Genomic DNA, 17,767 nt, shown 5'->3' with positions numbered 1-17,767 from the left:
AGGGCAGTGACAAAAAAAGAGGTGTAGCCAGGGTTGTCTGCCAATCAGCATTCCAGACAGAGACACAAAGCCATGAAGCCAGAGCCTGGCCACCTTCCCTTATTAACCTCCCAGAGCTCACCTCCCTTCACCCTGCCTATTAGATTGTAGGGCACATTATCTGCAAACCCAAGAACTGATGCTACAGAAACACTTCCTCCCTGAGATAAGGGCACACACTACAACTAATCCCAGGATCAGGTAAAAGAGTGGGTATGGGGGTGGAAGCAGGAGGAAGGCTAAGCAACAAAGGAGGCAGCAGGGGTCCCTCAGTTCACCCCATCCCCACTGCCAGTGGTGCCTGGCTGTGAGGACAGCACTGGGATTTCATGGATTTGGAGACCCATTGTCCATTGCATTTTCCTGAGGGGTTCCCCTGAGACCAGAATGACCAGATCACAGGGAAGGCATCCACCTTCCCAGGAAACACAGGCCATTCTCCACCACATTGCAGAAATCTGAAAAGCCAGAGAAGTGCAAGAGAGCTAAAAAAAACTTTAGATTCAGCGCCACCTACTGAAAATGGGCTTTCCCATATAGGAAAGACTACTTAGCAATCTCCTAGAGAACTGCCACTCATACATACATGCCTTGATAGAAGGAATCCATCAATACCATGAATAACCGAGGTAATGAAGCAGCTCAGAAAGAGAATGAAAAATCTACAGAAAATAAACTTAAAGACATGAAAATATATGATTTAAACAATAGAAAATTCAAGATTGCAGTTCTGGGGGGGAAAGGTTTTGGAACTTTAAAAAAAAATTCTGGTGATCAAACACTCAATAAAAAGATACCAAGAATAAACTAGTGAGCACAGGAAATACAGCTGAACCTCAGATAGAGGAAAGAATTAGTGATATCAAAGACAGAAATCTAGAAATGATGCAGAGGGAAGAAGACACAGATTTGAGCATTAAAAAAAAACCCAAAAAACTGAAAGCTCTATGATAACTATTTGACTCCATCAGAAAAAAGCAATATAAGAATAATAGGCATCCCAAAAGAAAAAGAGAGAGAAGGGAATGGAGAGCCTATTCAAACAGATAGTTTGATGAGAACTTCCAAACCTATGGAAAGAGCTAGATCCTCAAATCCAAGAATAAAACCTGAACACCTAAATACTTCAATTCAAAAGGCCTTCTCCAACACACATGAAAAAAAAAAAAAATTCTAGAGGCAGCCAGGGAAAAGAAGAAAATAACCTATGTAGGAAAGCCCATTAGGTTATCATCAGACTTCTCAGCAGAAACTCTACAAGCTAGAAGAGAATGAAACCAAATATTGAAACCACTGAAAGAAAGTACCAGCCAAGAAAAATATATCCAGCAAAGTTATCCTTTAGATATGAAAGAGAAATAAAGACTTTTCCAGACATACAGAAACTGAGTAAATTTATCAACAGAAGACCTCCATTATAGGAAATACTCAAGGGGGTTACTCCACCTGAAACAAAAAACAAAAGTTTACAAAACTACCAATAAGATCATCAACAAACAGCATAAACAGGGATAATTTGTGAAAAGGAAAACATAAAAGGTGAGGGGGGAAAAGGTCTGAATTTTCAATGGAGGATGGAGATCAGATACATTCAAAAGAAAAAGGATTACTGTATATGTGAAAATTTCTTTTTCATAAACATAATGGTAACCACATACAAAAAAACAAAACAAAAACCCAAAACTGAGACACATAACTTAAAAATAGAGGAAACAGAGGAAAAACATATGGAATACCACCAAACAAAAACGACAGACAGAAACACAAAGGAAAAGAACCAACAGAGACACAGAGCTCAGAAAACAAAAGATAAAATGGCTATAGAAAATCCTCATACTTCAATAATTACCCTAAATATAAATGAACAGAATTCACCAATAAAAAGGTACAGAGTATCAGACTGGATCAAAAAACAAAAGCCAACCACATGATGCCTTCAGGAGACACATCTAAGCTGCAAAGACAAAGATAGACTCAAAGTGAAAAGATAGAAAATGATTCTCCAAGCAAATAATATCCACAGAAAAGCAGGTGTAGCCATACTCATATCTGACAAAATAGATTTCAAAATAACTGCAGTAACAAAAGACAGAGATGGACATTTTATAATGATAAAGGGGACACTATATTAAGAAGACATAACACTTCTCAAAATATATGCACTGAACCAGGGAGCAACAAACTAAAGGGAGAAACAGATCAAAACACAATCATAATAGGGGACCTAAATACCCCACTAACAGCTACAGATAAATCATCCAAACAGAAAATCAATAAAAAAATATCAGCCCTAAATAACACATTAGACTAAATGCACATAATTGGCATTTACAGAGCCTTTCCTCCCAGTACATCAGATTATACATTCTTTTCCCATGCACATGGAACATTCTCAAAAATGGACCATATATTGGGTCACAAAACTAACCCCAACAAATTTAAAACTGAAGTTATATCAAGCATATTCTCCGACCACTATACTTTGAAATTAGAAATCAACTGCAAAGTGAAAGAAAGAAACCTCACAAATATGTTGAGTTAAATAATATACCATTAAAAATTTTGTAAAAATTGACAAAATAAAAGGTGAGATCAAAAGATATATAGCCCTAGCTGGTTTGGCTCAGGGGATAGAGTGTCGGCCTACAGACTGAAGGGTCCCAGGTTCAATTGCAGTCAAGGGCACATGCCGGGTTGTGGGCCCCATCCCCAGTGGGGGCGTGCAGGAGATAGCCAATCAATGATCTCTCTCATCATTGATGTTTCTCTCTCTCTCTCCCTCTCCCTTCCTCTCTGAAATCAACAATAGCAACAACAAAAAAGATATATAGAGACAAATGAGAATGACAATACAACATACAAAACTTCTGGGATGCAGTGAAAGCAGTAATAAGAGAGTAGTTTATATCATTACAGGCCTATCTCAAGAAATAAGAAAAATCTCAAGTAAACAACCTAACACTACATCAAAAGGAACCAGAAAAAAAAGAACAAAAACAGACCAAAGTCAGCAGAAGAAGAAAGTAATAAAAATAAGGGCAGAATTGAATAGAGAACAAAGAGACTATACAAAAAATTAATACACAAAGATTTGGTTCTATGAAAAAATTAATGAAAGTGACAAATCCCTGGCTAGACTCACTAAAGAAAAAAGAAAAAACTCATTTAATCAAAATCAGAAATGAAAGAGAAGGTACCACAGATATCACAGAAATACAAAGAAACATCCTAGAATAATATGAAACACTATGTGACACCAAGTTCAATAACTTAGAAATATATAGCCATCCTAGACTGAGTCATTAGAAAATCTAAATAAACCAATCAACAGTGAGAAAATTGAAACAACGAACAAATACCTCCCAAAAAAATAAAAATCCAGGACCAGATGACTTCATTAGACCGAATTTTATATTCTAAGAAGATTTGGTACCTATCCTTCTCAAACTCTTCCTAACACAAGATATGAGGCCAACATAACCCTGATAACCAAAAATTGGCAACGACAACACACACACACTACAGACCAATATCTTTGATGAATACAGATATAAAAATCTTAAACAACATACTAGCACAGTGAATACAGTGAAACATTAAAAAAATAATATATGTCACAAACAAGTAGGGTTTATTTTAAGGGCACAAGAATGGATCAAAACAATAATGGTACAAATTCATCAATGTAATACACCACATTAACAAATCAAAGGATAAAAATTATATGATCATATCAATAGATGCAGAAAAAGCTCTTCATAAGATACAACATCTAGCCTTGGCCAGTGTGAGTCAATGGTTAGAGCGTTGGCCGGAACACCGTAGGGTCATGGGTTTGATTCCTGGGTTGCATGTTCAACACAGGCCCCAGTCAGGGCACGTGCAGGAGGCAAGAAATCGATTTGTCTCTCTCTTACATCAATGTTTCTCTGTCTTCTCCTCCCTCCCCCTCTCTCTAAAAATCAATGGAAAAAATATCCTAGGATAAGAATTAACAACAACAAAAAGATGCAACATCAATTTATGATTAAAACACTCAATAAAATACGTTCAGAAGGAAAGTGCCTCAACATAATAAAAGCCACATATGACAAACCTTCAGCCAATACTGTACTGCAAATCCTAGCCAGAGCAAATAGGCAAGAGAAAGAAATAAAAGACATCCAAACTGGGAATGAAGAAATAAAGGTGTCACTTTTTGCAAATGACATGACTCTTTATATAGAAAACCCTAAAGATTTCACCAAAAAACTTTTAGGAACAATAAGTAAATACAGTAAAGTTGCAGAATACAAAACCAACGTGCAAAAATACACTGCATTCCCATATTGCACATATGGCATATACTAACAATGAAATTTCAAAAAAAAAAAGAAATGAAAAACAAAACTCCATTTGCAACTGCAACAAAAAGAATAAAATAGCTAGGAAAGCATGTGAAAGACCTATCTACTAAAAAGTACAAAGCATTATTAAGAGAGATTGAAAAAGACACATGAAATGGAAAGACATTTCATGTTTACGGACTGGAAGAATCAACATAGTTAAAATGGTCATAATACCCAAAGCAATATACAGATTTAATGCAATCCTCATCAAAATCCCAATGTCATTTTTTGAAGAACTAGAATAATAACTCACCAGATTTGTATGGAAACCCTGAATAGCTAAAGTAATCCTGAGAAAAAAAAATGAAACCGTAGGTATCACATTACCTGACTTCAAATTATACTACAGAGCTAGGGTAATCAAAACAGCATGGTACTGGCAGAACAGACACAGACCAATAGAAAAGAATTGAGAGCCCAACCGCTTCTACACAGGCAAATAACTTTTGACAAAGGAGGTAAAAACATATAATGAAGAAAAGAAAGCTTCTTTAATGAAAATGGTACTGGGAAAATTAGAAAGCTACTTGGAAAAGAATGAAACTAGGACTACAGTTTGTCCCATGTACAAAAAGAAATTCAGAATGGACCAAAGACATAAATATAAGACCTAAAACAAAATAAATTTCATAGAGGAAAACATAGGTACTAAACTTATGAACTTTGGTAGTAGAGAACATTTTATGAATGTGATCCCAAAGGCAAAGGAAGTAAAGGCAAAAATAAATGAATGGGACTGTATCAAACTAAAAAGCTTCCGCACAGCAAAAGAACCCAACAACACAACAAAAAGGCAACCAACCAAATGGAAGAAGATATTTGCACAAAACAGTTCCCACAAGAGGTGAATATCCAAAATATATAAAGAACTCATAAAACTCAACACCAAACAAACAACCCAATCAAAAAATGAGAGGCTCTGAACAGACACTTCTCCCAAAAAGACATACAAATGGCCAACAGATATATAAAAACATGCTCAACTTCACCAGCAATTAGGGAAATGCAAATCAAAACTGCAATGAGATAGTACCTCACATCTATTAGAATAGCTATTATCAACAAGGCAAGTAGTAACAAGTGTTGGAGAAGTTGTGGAGAAAAAGGAATCCTCATTCACTGTTGGTGGGAATGTAAACGGTACAGCTGCTGTGGAAACAGTATGGAAGTTCCTCAAAAAATTAAGAACAGAGTTACCATATGACCCAGCAATTCCTCTTCTGGGTATCTACCCTAAATATTTGAAAACCTTTATTCACAAAGATATATGCACTCCTATGTTCATTCTAGAATTATTCACAGTGGCAAAGACATGGAAACAACCAAAGTGTCCTTTGATAGATGATTGGATAAAGAAGATGTGATATATATATAATGGAATACTATTCAGCCATTAAAAAGATGAAATACAGCCATTTGTGACAACATGGATGGACCTTGAGAACATTATACTAAGCAAAATAAGTCAGTCAGAAAAAGCTAAGAACCATATGAATTCATTCATGTGTGGGATATAAAACTGAAACTTATAGACACAGATTAACAGTATAGTGGTTACCAGAGGGAAGGGGGGGGGGCAGTAAAGGGAAAAAGGGGCCAAATATATGGTAATGGAAGATGATTTGACTTTGGATGGTGGGCACATAATGTAATATACAGATCAAGTATCACAGAAATGTATACTTGCAATCAATATAATCTTATTACCCAATAAATTTAATTTACAAAATAAAAATGCACTAAATTATGCCTGATGAGTTAATTTCTAAACACCTCAGGGTATAACACCCATTTTTATTAAAAAAAGACTGTTTCACATTAAATAATCTTGACTTATATAGCCACTTCAGAAGTATAACCAAAATATGCAACAATTACTAGTCCCAAACATTTAGGACAACCTCTTAAAACCGTTATACATTAAATGGTTTAAAGTGGTGGCAAAGTTCTCACTAGTAGGAAGGAAAAACAGCCTTCCTTTACCGAAAATAACCCATTCACACTTAAGGTAAAAATTGAGTGCTAATGTAAAACAGTTAAACAGTTCACAATTATTGTAAAAAATACTTCAATTTTTTAAAATATATTTTTGATTTTAGAGAAGAAGTGAGAGGGACAGTGATAGAAAAATCAATGATGAGTCATTGATCTGCTGCCTCCTTGCACACCCCCTACCAGGGATCAAGCCTGCAAACTGGGCATATGCCCTGACTGGGAATCGAACCCATGACCTCTTGGTTCACGGATTGATGCTCAACCACTGAGCCACGCTGGCCGGGCCTTAAATTTTTTTGATGCAACCAAAGCACTAAGATAAGAGAGACATTTCCTTAGAAAGTACAGGTTTGTAAAAAAGCTTTACAATATTGTATTTCTATGGTTTGAACCAAAAAATATTCCCAGTATTCTCTAGTAATTCCTTAAGTAACAAAATGTCACTAAGAAGGTGCTTGAATACTGAAAACTCCAATTGGATTCTACTTAAACTCAAAATATGTATTATTTACTTCCAGAAAAAAGTAAAGGATACTTCTGCAGATTTAAAAGGTCCAGGTTAACTTAGCATCAAAGTTTTAAGTTATCTCTTTTTTAAAAATATTGATTTTAGAGAGAGGAAGGGGGAGAGAAGAAACACTGACGTGTGAAAGAAACATCAGTCAGTTGTCTTCTGTACACAGCCCAACCAGGGATTGAACCCCAAAACCTGTGTGCCTTGACCAGAAATTGAACCCACAACCTTTTGGTGTACAGGACAATACTCCTACCAACTGAACCATACTGGCCAGGGCAAGTTATAGTCTTTTTAAAGTTTTAAATATATTTAAATTAAAAGAAGTTTTAAAAAATTGAAATTAAAATTTATCTCAGATTTTCTGCCACTAGTCATGCCAGAGGATTCTTAGTTCCTCCACTCCATTATAATTTTACCATTGATATAGCACAAAGCAGTGTTTGTCAAAATTTTATGCACATCAACACGACTTGGATCGTGTAAAATGTGAGGTTCTGATTCAATCGGTCTTAAGTGGGACTGAGTGGTATTTTTAAATACCCCAATGATTCTGGGACAAGTGGTCCATGAATAATAGTTTGAGAAACAATGGCATATGTTTCTGACCATGAAAAAAAAAAGCCAGAATGTTTCTCTAAAATATAACAAATATAGATTTCACTGAAATATGCTGAAACATGTTCTAAAGAACTCTGAAAAATTTACAAATTAAGATTAGTGGCAGTACAAGACATTAAAGCAACCCAAGTTCCCATCAATAGAGGAGTGGATAAAAAGCTGTGGTACGTATACACAATTACTACTCAACTGTAAAAAAGAATGAAATCTTTTGTGACAGCATAGATGGACTTAGAGTATATTATGCTTATGCTAAGTGAAATAAGTCAGATAAAGACAAATACTATATGATTTCACTTATATGTGGAATCCAATGAACAAAATATAAACAGACTCATAGATTCAGAGAACAGACTGACAGAAGGATTGGGGGCTCAGTTTAAAAGGTGAAGGGATTAAGCAGTGCAAATTGGTAGTTGCAGAACAGAGACATAGATGTAGATTACAGCATAGGGAATATAATGGATAATCTACATATATAAAAGCCCAGCGACCAAATGGTGAACAACCAGTTGACCAGTCGCTATGGTGCACACTGCGACCAAATGGTGAACGACCAGTTGACCAGTCGCTATGGTGGTCAGTGTGCTCCCACAGTAGGAGTGCCGCTCAGCTGACCAGGATGAGGGGCGCTCCCACAGCGGGCCGATCCTTGCAGGCCATGCCCCCCACCAGTGCACGAATCCATGCACAGGGCCTCTAGTATCTTCATAAACACGTATGGGGCCAGGTCAGTATTTGAAGCAATGGGGAACACTCTGTAAAGTACATAATTTTCTAACCACTGCGCTGTACATTTAAAATATAAAATAATACTGAATGTAAACTAATTTTAAAAGTAAGTATATTAATAATAAAAAGATTGCTGGCAGTATAGTTCATAGTATATTTTAACTTTTTGTTGATAAAAAACAGTACAAAACAAACAGCCCTCTATAGACCCTAAATAACTGCACTGTATTTAGCCTTTCAGATTAGGTATTTAGTCTTCTGGCAAGAGAAAAGATTTATGAGAAACCAAGCATCTGAACAATCTGTTACTGCCCTAAGAACCATAGTGTCACAGAAATCCCCTTTGCTTATACCATTTCAATTCATTCAATGTTGTTACTCCCTGGTAATTAGCCTTAATCACCCATTTTATGTATAATTTTCAAACTACCTAAATGACAGAAAATATCTAAGACATCCACTGAGAAGGAAGAGCAAAGACAGAGACTGCGAGGCAAGAATGTGCCCATAATGCTTGAGGAACTACAAAGAGGTCAGTGTGTCTGAAGTGCAAGAGTAGAATCTAGAGGCTTAAGGTCACAGAGATAACAGAGGGAGTAACAAACCACATAGGGCCTATGGGCCTTTGTATATACTTTTGAGCAAAGGAGTGACTTGATACAATTGATGCATTGAGACTAGAGTTTGAAAATAGGAAAGCAGAAAGACCAGTTAAGAGACTTGAGATTATTGATCTGAGCAACTGAGAGGCTATACAGACAGTCCTCGGGGTTACGTCGGACTTGACATACGTAGTTTCGTGGTTACATCGCCATCTTCCATTTATTTATTTTAAAAAAAAAGTTCTGTCATTTCGAAGTATGTACATATGTGCTTTATGTTTTTTATTATTTAATTACCACAAGTAAAGGTCAGGAATTGTCATATTTCTTCTAAATTTTTTTTACTGTTTCACTTCATTACTGCTGTGTATGTGCTCCATGTGAGTGATGTAGGTGCTTATGTAGATAGGTTCCGACTTGTGAATTACAACGCGCCTTAGGAATGGATCTCCGACGTAACCGAGGACCTACTGTAGTTTCTATTTACACAAAATGCAAGACTATGGGAAGAGCAGGTTTGATTGAGAAAAACAAGAATCTCAGTTTTGGACACTACAAGATAGTCACCATAAAGGATTATATACAATACAGATGTGCTAACTAACCTAGACTGGGGGTTGGGAGGTTAAAGGAGGTAATTTACTTCTAAATTGAAGCCTGAAAAATAGGAATTAACTAGGCAAAAGGGGCTGGAAGACAGATATTATTCTAAAAGAAAACAGCATGTGTGGAAGTCATTATGTGTGACAGAACTTTTATTATCTTCAAAGAACTGAAGCATATAGGAGGGCTAGAAAAATACAAAGAGATGTAGCAAACTGTTTAGTGAAACATTTGTACTTTATCTTAAGGGCAGTTGGAAGACAAGAAGATTTTTATACAAAGAATGAGCAACTATGCTTTTCTTAATAGATGATTCTGGCCCTAGCTGGTCTGGCTCAGTGGATAGAGCGTTGGCCTGCAAGGGCATGTACCTTGGTTGCTGGCTCCTCCCTAGCCCAGGCCCTGGTTGGGGTTACTTGCAGGAGGCAACCAATCAATGTGTTTCTCTCACATCGTTATTTCTCTCTCTCCCTTTCACTCCCTAATGGAAAAATATCCTCGGGTGAGGATTAAAAAAAAAAAAAGTTAATTCTGGCGCAGTGAATAAACTGGGAGGAAGGAAAAAACAGTATGCTAATGCTTTAATTCAGGCAAAAGAGGATAATGGTCTGAGAAAAAAATGAAGAGATTCAAGGACTATTTCAGAGGCAAGATCTAAGAGACTCATAAGTGGATACTGGATACAAGGGAAGATAATGGCATTAAGAAAGTTAAAAACTAAGCAAAGTGAAGAAAATCAAGATGAAAGGAGAATCTAAGCTCATTCAACTAGTAAGTGGAAAACCAGCGTGTTTCACCCAAACCTCAGTGCTCATTCCATAGCTATAAAAACCTACACATTACAAATATTGATTGATATCTGCATTTTGAAAATTCCATTTTCACCAAAAATAAAACACCAACTTAGGAATTAACATTTACACTATTTCTTCTCAGGCCAGTGCTCACCAAGGAGAGACCATGTTCAGTTTTAGCAACAAGATCGTGAAGCCCAATGGCAAGAAGCTGGAGGAGTTTAAGTCTGACACACCAGCCAAGGAAACTGAAGTTGGTGACTGTTGAGAACCATTAAAATCTTTGTTCCTGTTCTTTAACTGAAATCTTTCCAGAAAATCCAAGACTAGCTGGTTATACGAGTTGGAGAAAAAGCTGAGTGGGAAGCACATTGTCTTTATCACTCAGAGGAGAATTCTACCCAAGCTAACTCTAAAAAGCCATACAAAAAACAAGCAGAAGTGTCCCAGAAGCTGCACTCTGACTGCTGTGTATGATGTGATCCAAGAGTTCTTGATTGTGGGCAAAAGAATCCCCATAGAACGGCATGGCAGTGGGCTCATGAAGGTTCATTTGGATAAAGCCCAGAACAAGGTAAAACACAAGTTTGAAACTTTTTCTGGTGTCTAAGAGAAGCTCATGGGCAAGGATGTTAATACTGAATTCACAGAATTACAGTTGTAAACAAAAATGATTAAATAAAGTAAAATTCACAATAAAAAAACTTACAGTATGCTTAGGTACTTTAAACTTAAAACCAGTTTAAATCACAATCTTAAATGGCACTATATAATTGCATGCCTTTATTTCATAAATACCCTACGTATCTCATCTGTGAAGTAAAAAACAGAAAAGGCTGTATATTTAAAGTACAGATACAAAAGAATTTCTGGAATATAAATTAGTTTCTTTCTCTTTCTCTCTTTTTCTTTCATTCATCCTCACCCAAGGATATTTCTTCCATTGATTCTTAGAGAGAGTGGGAGGGTGGGAGGGGAGGGAGGGAGAAGAGAGAGAGACATATCAATGTGAGACACATCAATTGGTTGCCTCCTGCATATGCTGACCAGAGCCAGGGATCGAACCTGCAACCCAGGCACATGCCCTTGACTGGGAATCATCAAATCTGTGGTGTGTCATGAAGCCAGCACTCTAACCACTTAGCATACTGTCCAGGGTTCTTTAATATTCTTAAAGTAAACCCACCAGAAACTGGTATTTCAGCAATAAATTAAGTTTAAAAATTTTAATACTCAGTATTTTAAAAGTCAAAGTCAGTATTTCTCAACTTTAAACAAAATGAATACTGTATTTGGTGGGCAACTTAAGACAATAAATTGGAAAGCTGTATTACAAGGTTACAAACTAAACACTTTTTATATAAACAAAAGTGATTTTTACAGCATATATAGTACATACAGCAAAAACTTTAGGACTTCTGCTTAGAATAGTCTTGAAATTTTTCAACTTTATTTCTCAATTTAAATTAATAAATGTGAAGAAAACTATCATGCTATTCTACTCTTCTCTATATAAACATGAAAAAATGCAAAATGAACACTGGTGGGAAATATTCCAAAGATTCCCACACAAACATAAGCAGCCAAACATACTGTATTATACCTTTGGAAGGGAGAGTTTTAGTTACTATGAAATGGCAGGACACACAGCTAATATCTGAAAGCATAAATTAAAGCAGAATCAGAAAGTTTTCCTGCACACCTCTCAAGCCATTTATTTGGAAAGGACCTTGGAAATTATCAATTCAACCTTGCTGAAAAAAGGGGAAAAAATAATAAAGCAGCAGCCAAGACGTTATATGACTTGCCCATAGTCAAAAAGCTAATAACCAGCAAAACAAAAACTACATCCAGATCTCAAGACTGGTGCTCTTTCCATTTTACATTTTTTTACCTTAAATCTTATTATCAAGTTAACAATGTATCTCTAGCAGAAACTTTCTTATAATCAGAATACAGTCGATATGAAAAGAGTTCTGGCTCTATAATTTGACTTTTTTTTAGGTTTTAAATTTTATTTGGTAGTAGTTCCTTAACAGGATGCTTTGACCGTATATTAGATACCCAGAGGTCAACCAATAAGGGTCTTTTAAGTAACACTGCACTAATCAGCTCTTTACAAGATTCTCTGCTTTTCTCCATTAACAATCTAAATGATACTGAAAAGATTACAGAGATACTGCAGTGCTTCAAAGAATTTCACAAAGTTAGACTAGGTTATAAGACTACAGTAAAACCTTTGAATGGATCATGAAAAATTATGAGTTGCTCTGAAAGAAATGCGGGTGCTTCAGCACTTGATTGTCCTGATGTGTAACCTCTACTGTGGACAGGAAGTCACTGTCACAGAATATCAAGACACAGAATGGTTTCCTATAGACAAAGGTGTCAGATAAGGGCACATTTTATCTCCCTATCTGTTTAATCTGTACATAGAACATATCATAGGAAAAACTAGGCTAGACTCAGGAAGAAGTAAAAATTGGGGGAATAGCAGTAATTTAAGATATGCGATAGCACCATCTTACTGGTGGAAAGTAGCAATGATCGGAAACGACTTCTGATGAAACTGAAACAAGAAAGTGCTAAAGCAACCGGGCTGGCATGGCTCAGTGGTTGAGCGTCAACCTATGAACCAGGAGGTCATGGTTCAATTCCCAGTCAGGGCACATGCCCGGGTTGCGGGCTCGATCCCCAGTAGTGGGCATTCAGGAGGCAGCCAATTAATGATTCTCTCTCATCACTGATGTTTCTATCTCATTCTCCCTCTTTCTTCCTTCTGACATCAACAAAAATATATTAAAAAAAAAAAGAAAGTGCCAAAGCAGGACTGCATTTGAACATCAATGAAGAGAAGAAATGAAGAGAAGGCTGACACTCAGAAGAGCGCAATGTAAGAATTAGGAAAGATCACTAAGAGCAAAGACATGTTATTAGAGACCAAGCTAAGATCATCTACACCCCTGTATTTCCAATTACAAAAGTTGGACAATGAAGGTGGCTGATAGGAAAAAAATAGATTTCAAATATGTTGCTGGAGGAGAGCTCTACGGATACTCTGTACTGCTAGAAAGACAGCCAAGTGGGTCCTAGAACAAATTAACCCTGAAATATCACTGGAAGCAAATATGACAAAACTTAAGTTGTCCTAGGCACATCATAAGAAGAAAGGATTCTTTGGAAAAGACAGTAATGCTGGGAAAAACAAGGCAGTAGGAAAGAGGAAGACCAAATATGGGATAGATTGACTCCATAGAAGTTATCCGCATGAGTCCACAGGGGCTGAGTGGGGCTGGTGAGGACAAGACATTGTGGACATCACTCACAGGGTCACCAAAAGTCAGAGGTGACTAAGACACATAACACACACCTCAAGGATGACTTCCCAAGCACTAACAAGGACAGAGAATATTCAAGCTAGGAAGATTTTAGGAAGCTATCTATGGACCATTATAATGAAGCATGTCTAATAACCAAATAGATAGACAGGATTGAAAATCAAAGGATAGGGTCTGAAGAATGAAAGCAACAAGGACAGAACATAATTACACAAAAATATGAAATTAAGTACATCCTTGTGACTTAACCCTTAATATTCTTTGTAATTTAAAGGTCCCATGATGAGACTCATTATCCATACATACAAAATTAAACATGAATGTTTTAAAACCCTGATAAAGAGCCAATAGGGTAGCAGGAGCAGAAACCTGACCAAATTATCATAGCAAAACCTGCAGGCAGTCTTTTAGAAGAAAACTACTTCTAACAGCCCATCATACTGTGTTCCAACTTCCCTAGCTTTTCCCTATTGCAATGAATGTTTTCATGATCAACCAGCACATTTTTATGAAGTTGGAAGAGTCTGCAAATTTTTCTTCACAATCAAGTGTTAAATGCAAAACACTTTACTAGTATTGCAATCCTCTCCTCATTCAAGCCAAAATATTCCAAATTCACATTTTACTAGTATTGCTTTTTGGCTATCAGGAAGGATTACTCCTGTGAGTATAGTACAGGTCAAAACTTTTCAGAAGATGCCAACATTATGTCATGCTTTTCTAACATACTGTCACACAATTCAGAAGTAATCAAAGATTAATCAAAAGGCTAGCACTACCTAAATATATCAACATAAATTAAACATAAATTTCTTTTAAAATGCAATTGTTCCTAAGGGTCATTTCAAGAAAACTATTTGCTAACACCTGAAGTCACTCTGAGTATAATAACTCAGGTGAAGACTGTTTCTCAAACAGATAGAAAGCTAAATGAAGTTTACCACTTAATTGTCTCAGGACAGTTTGATGACTCAGGGACTGGGGGATGGTGGTGGGGTGGGAGAATATGAGTGCCAAAGACTTTTATCTAAAGCAGTGGTTCTCAACCTTCCTAATGCTGCGACCCTTTAATATAGTTCCTCATGTTGTAGTGACCCCCAATTTCATTGTTACAAAATGAACATAATTAAAGCATAGTGATTAATCACAAAAACAGTATCTATATATATAAAAGCCTAAGCGACCATTACAACCAAACAACTGGGAATGACCGGTTGACCAGTCGCTATGATGCGCACTGACCACCAGGGGGCAGACTCTCAATGCAAGAGCTGCCCCCTGGTGGTCAGTGCATTCCCACAGCCAACCTCTGGCAATCAGCCGACCTCTGACAGCCAGCCAACCTCCCAAGGTCCTGCCCCTTGCAGGCAGGCCCCGAACAGCCTGGCCACAATCGGGACTGGGTGAGAAAGCCCCAATCGGCACTGATAGGCGGCCAGGCCTAGGGACCCCACCGGTGTACGAATTCGTATGTAATTATATATGTGTTTTCTGATGGTCTTAGGCGACCCCTGTGAAAGGGTCGTTCGACGCCCAAAGGGGTCGCGACCCACAGGTTGAGAACCGTTGATCTAAAGCAATAATGGTGGCTCCAGATACTACCCATATATATCTTACCTGTCCAGTTGCAAATATGCTTAGAAATTTCTCCACTATCTGGCATCAGCTATGATCTGGGGTATTAGATGTCCATACCACAGAATACTAAGTTAGCTATTTAATGTTTAATTTTAATATTTAATGTGTACAAATTGCAATGCACACAAATCTGTGAATCAAGAAAATTCTTTAAGACTCAAGAAAACATAAATATCTGATTTGAAAAATTTTATAAACACACACACACACACACACACACACACACACACACACACACGACACTCTAACTTCTAGATTCCTAACGATAAAATTCACATTTCTTAATGTCCAGTTCAGAGTTCTTCCTCCTCCTGTGTGTATTCTCCTAGATCTGCAGTTTTTTCAAACTACTACATCTATCCTAAAAGTCCCTGAACTGCAACGTCCTGGGTCAGAGCAGGTACCAAGTTAAAATTGCTCTTGCCAAACTACCAGTATTTTCCTTCCTAACTCTAAAGGAAGAAGGAAGCAGGGGCTTGAGACCTAAAACTGATCTGATACTAACTCTTCATTAGTCAAATAAGAGTAAACCTAATAATAATACACTGGTCACAGTCCAGGCACTTAGCTAAATGCTTTATTAGTATTTTATGTACTTAAATTCATTTAACCTCACAACAATCTTCGGGAGTGGATAACGTAGTGTCTAAGGTTACTTAGTTACAAATATCAGAGCCTGGATTTAAAACAAAACTTACTGAAAGAAGATTTTAGTCATTAGTTAAGCATAAGAGATAAGGCAAGTATTAATATTCTCTAAGCACTAACTAAAAAGTATTCCTAGTTGGTCCTCTTAGATTGTTATTGCTAACACCAAGTATCTGTTGAGTCCACTATGCAAATATTAAATGACAGATAAAAAAAAAAAAAGCTGTAACACAATATGAAAGCATTTTAATAAAAATCCTGGAAAGACTATTTATAAAATCCTTCAGACATCTTATGCCTTAAGAATGAGTCCTATGAAACTAATGATTTAACTTCAAAATGATAGGATTTGAGGCAATTTTATTTTCCCCATTTCTGCCATTTCCTAAATTTTCTATAATAAATGTGTACTAACAAAGAAAAATTTTACTACAACAAGCACTATGTACAGTCACACCTCATTTTATTGTACTTTCCAGATTTTTTTTTTTAAACACAAATCAAAGGCAAGGCCCTCTACCAGCAGAATGTCCGAAGTATGCCTGTAGTTCAAGAATCTATTAATTCCAACCTTGCCTTGAATAAATGTTTCAAAAATAAGGCACATAAAATCTTTCTTTAGAGAAACAGGAATATGTGTAAAGCTGGACAGAACAGGGTGATTATATTCTCCAGAACTGTGCTGTCCAATTCAGTAGTCACTGATCACACATGTAGCAAGTAGGCACATGGGATGTTGCTAGTAACAAACTAAAATACAGGATTTCAAAGACCTTGCATAATAAGATTGTAGAGAATCATTTTTTAAATATCAAGCACATGTTGAAATAATACTTTAGATATATTGGGTTATATAAAATATACTCAATTTAATTTCACTTCACTTTTACTTCAATATGGCTACTAAAAATCATGTGTGATTTGCATTTGTGGCCTACATTATACTTTCATTGGACAGTGCTGATTCTAGAACCTCGTTATTCACATGCAGCCAGCAAAGTGGGCACCATCTGGGATCTTGTTAAAAAGAGGCACACCCACTCTGGCCAGTGTTCTCAGTGGTTAGAGCACTGGCCCAAGCACCAGAGGGTAGGGGATTCGATTTCTGGCCCCAGTTGAGGTGTGTGCAGGAGGCAACCAATTGATGTGTCTCCTTCAAATCAATGCTTCTCTCTCCTTCCCTCCCACTCTCTCTTAAAAAAATAACGAGGCAGACCCTTGGGCCCCACCCCAGAACTGCTGAACTAGAATATGCATTTTAGCAAGATTCCCAGGTGATAGTATACACCTTCAAATCTGAGAATCACCGTTCAAGAAAACTGCAATCACTTCCCTTAAATTATGACAATTCCAATATTCTTTTGTCCACCCATATATAGAAATATTATAAGCTGTCAAGACTGTTGTAGACAACAGTGATATATGCAGGGATAAAATCATTAACAAAACAAATGCACTACCTGTTCTCGTGGTTTATATTCCACAAAAGACATGCAAACATCCTATATATGCAAAATAACCCTCACACCCTCACAAGATGGCTGCCTACAACCAGGCCGGCAGGGGGGTTAGTGAGGGACGACCAAATGACTGAACAGCAGGCTACTTGGGGTGACCAGGCCTGCAAAGGGGGGGGCAGTTGGGGGCGACCAGGCCAGCAGAGGGGGGGCAGTAAGAAGTGACCAGGCTGGTGGTGGTGGGGGGGACAGTTGGGGGCGACCAGGCCAGCAGGCAGGTGAGCGATTAGGAGCCAGAGTCCAGGACTGTGAGAGGGATGTCCAACTGCCGGTTTAGACCCAATCCCCAGGATCGGGCCTAAACCGGAGTTGGACCTCTCCAAGGGGTCCCGGATTGA

The 17,767-nt window shown here is 37.2% G+C and overlaps 1 protein-coding gene and 1 pseudogene across 10 annotated transcripts in view; one reads left to right on the top strand and one right to left on the bottom strand.

Moving 5' to 3' along the window:
* Positions 1 to 17,767, bottom strand: part of WAC (WW domain containing adaptor with coiled-coil) — a 93,638-nt gene that overhangs the window by 64,535 nt on the left and 11,336 nt on the right. The window lies entirely within an intron of this gene.
* LOC111825512 lies at positions 10,003 to 11,120 on the top strand (annotated as a pseudogene).

Source organism: Myotis lucifugus, unplaced genomic scaffold, assembly GCF_000147115.1.
Source record: "Myotis lucifugus unplaced genomic scaffold, Myoluc2.0 scaffold_29, whole genome shotgun sequence".
NCBI lineage: Eukaryota > Metazoa > Chordata > Mammalia > Chiroptera > Vespertilionidae > Myotis > Myotis lucifugus.
This window is presented reverse-complemented; position numbering and strand designations above follow the sequence as displayed.